This window comes from Myotis brandtii, unplaced genomic scaffold (genome assembly GCF_000412655.1).
Source record: "Myotis brandtii unplaced genomic scaffold, ASM41265v1 scaffold145, whole genome shotgun sequence".
In the NCBI taxonomy this organism is placed as follows: domain Eukaryota; kingdom Metazoa; phylum Chordata; class Mammalia; order Chiroptera; family Vespertilionidae; genus Myotis; species Myotis brandtii.
This window is the reverse complement of record NW_005355204.1, coordinates 1,483,094-1,486,528: the sequence shown is the minus strand read 5'-3', so window position 1 is coordinate 1,486,528 and position 3,435 is coordinate 1,483,094.

The window sequence follows — 3,435 nt, the reverse complement described above, 5'->3', positions numbered from 1 at the left end:
GAGGAGCCCTCGGGGCGGTGGGGAGCGGGGTTCCCTGGAGCCAGGCCCCACCTGCGCCGGGAGGAAAGGGAGTGGCCGCGGGTGCCTCCGGAGAAGTCGGTTTTCCTTCTTCCCCAGGAGACTCATTTCTTGGGTGTTTCTGACTAACTGAAGAGCAGTGTGGGTCTCCCCAAAGTTGCTGATGTTAAGATAATGGAAAGTTAGTTCTTTTGGAAGTAGCATTGCAAGACAGCACTTTATGGAAGGTGAACTGGGTCCAGGGTGCAGGGCGGGAGTTTGGGGAGAGCTGCGCTACTGGGAAGCGGCAGGGTATCGATCGGTGTTATTTTTACCTCGGGCCATTCTCTGCATAAGCTGTTTATGCAGAATGGAAACGAATGGGGTTGGTTGGCTTCCTCGTCTTTTTCTCCTGTTTCCTAATGCTTTCCTAATCATGAGTTGGTGGCACGGTTTCAGACTTCCCGGAAATAGCATTATTTTAAGATAAGAAATGCTAACATCAGGGTTGGGGTAAACTTCGTGTGGAAATGGCCAGCCAGTGTGTCGGAAGAGTCGTTTCCTCTTGGAGGAGAAAGGGCTCGGAGACCAGGAGTGAGCCCGAGGCGGGGAGGTCGGAGCCGCAGTGCGAAGGGCCGCAGGGACCGAGGGGCGCTGCCTGCAGGTGACAGACAGGAGCTGCGGGAGGAGTCCCGTCAGGGCCCTGGGGCGGCGGGCACGGGGCGCAGCATTTTGGAGAGTCAAGTCCTAGAAGCAGGAAGGAGGGGTGCCCTGTGGATATGCAGGACTCTCAGATGGCGTCTAGTATCTGTGTCACACCTACTTAGGTGATGCCAGAAAGCTAAATACAGAGAGTAGGTAAATCACCCAGACCCAGGCCTAATCGGGCTGAAGTTCACAGGAACCCATGTGCTGACTTTCATAAGTATTTGGTCATCGAGCTGTTGGCTAATATCAGTTGGCTTATAAAAATCCTTGGGAAATGCACACTGTTTTCACATATGAAATGAACAAATACAGTTGCTACTACACTGGGGGCAAGACAAGTTCTGGAAGGAAGGGAGGGAGGAATTTATGTTTTCTCCAAAATTTTTCACTTGTTTATTCCCAATTTGCATTTGCACTTATATCATACACACACACACACACACACACACACACACTTAAACATACCCGCATTGCTTAGAAAACTTGTGGAAAGATTCACACGCAACTTGACAGCGAACACATGCAAGAAAAGCACTTAGGAGTTTGGAATTTGAGGGGGATTTTTTTTAAGGGAAATATTTTTTATACATTTAAATTTTTACTTTTAATTATAGTTAATGTACAATTTTATACATTTTTTATTATCATATTGTTTTCATAATGAAACCAGTGGATTACATTGTCTAAAAGGATGTCTGCTATTTTGCTTTAGCTAGGGAGCAAAACAACAATAGAAGATTTCTGTATTAGTAGTATTGATTTTTAAGTGCATGCTTGGGTTCTTGGGGTTCTGAATTTTGGGCTGGTATTTTGCTTTGAATGAGATATATTTGTACACATTTTCTTTTTTCAATACTTTTTAAAATGTTTTTTTATTGATTTCAGACAGGAATGGAGAGGGAGAGAGATAAATATCAATGGTGAGAGAATCATTGATCTGCTGCCTCCTGAACACCCCTTACTGGGGATCCAGCCTGCAACCTGGGCATGTGCCCTGACTAGGAATCAAACTGTGACCTCCTGGCTCATAGGTTGCCGCTCAGCCACCGAGCCACACCTGGTGGGGCTGTACTCATGTTCATAGCATGTCATTAACAGTCTGATTCATAGCAAGGTTGGAAGCAGAGGAAAATATGAATCCATGTGGTACCCACTTCCAACCCCACTTTTGGGTATGTTCACTTACAGGTTTTCATTTTATTTAGTAAAATAAAGATTTACACTGGATATGAAAAATTAGATAATTACTTTAATAAAAAGTATATATTGTTTTGAATTAAGGCTACTGGGATGTGAAAACTACCTCTCATTTAACATGTGATAATTCTGTAAGACTTTGGTCCTGCAGCTTCAGTGTAAACTGTTATTCATTCATCACTCCTTTTTTTTTTTTTTTTTTTTTAAACTCACAAATGGAAAAGGCCTGGCAGGTTTGGATTGATGGGTTGAGCACTGGCCTTTTTTGTTGGACATACCAGTGTCTAACCTGTGTTGTAAAGTTAGGACTATGGGTGAAGAATATTCTTGAAGAGTTTTTGTGGAGATACATAAGAACAGTTTTCCACTGGTATTTTCATTTAGTTGGAAAATTAGAACTTGGTAGGGTGCAGTCTGCCCCTTTCCTGTTTTTTTTTCTGCTGCCAATAAATGCTAATTCTATGGCTGCAGGTAAGTAGAGACCCAAGCCTGTCCTGTTAGTATTACTCAGTTGTTTTGATAGTTGGTCTCATTATCTCATACTTTGATGATGGAGATTTAATGCTCTTCTATACTATTGTGTACAAGCTCTTCTGTGGAGGGAGCTTTCTTATCCACATTCTGTGATGTTCAGGAGACTTGAACTCTAGCCAACACTGAATATGTATAGTCTAAGAACCAAATGAACAAAACAAAAGAATATATTCTGGTCTCATGTCATAGAAGGACAAATATTTGCTTTTATTCTCAGTGTTAAACATTGACTTACACTTTATGGAAATTTTGTGAAGACAAAATAGTTGATGTAGCTAAATCAGGAACCAGTTTAGCTATTTTAAACTATGGTTGCAACTTTACTACTTAGATCCTAGTTTTCTTTCTTTATTTGATTGGGTTGACCTTCTTATCATGAATCCACATTTACAAATTTATTTATTATTTATTTATTTATTTATTTATTTCTATGTACAGCCCGCATACATTCTTATCATGAATCCACATTTACATAGATTACAATGCACTGGTGAAGTTGCAAGCTTATCACAGCGTTATACATTTATGGGTCTGAGAAAAGGTAAGAGTCCTCCTCAAGGCTGTGAAGGGGACACGGATGCTCTTTGATTTCTTGTTCACACACATGCTGCTGCTGTAGTTCAGAGAGGGAGTGACTGAGTGTTGCGTTGCTATGTGGTCTAAATGCTTCATTAAATTGAAAAAGAATGCCCCAAGGTTGCTCGACATAAAGCAGTAAATATCTGCCTCACTTTACATTTCAAGATGGGAGAATATAGACCTAGGACTGAACTATAAATAATTTAAATAAATATGAGTTGAACACGTGTAACCTATTTATATTAAATTAACATATTACATTAATTATCCTAATATATACAAAGCCACGGGCCCTCACGACCGAAACAAGACCGAAACAACCGGACGGACAGCTGCAGGCTGCATGGGGCGACAAGGCTGGCAGGGGGGGTTAGTGAGGGACGACCAAATGACTGAACAGCAGGCTGCGTGGGGCAACCA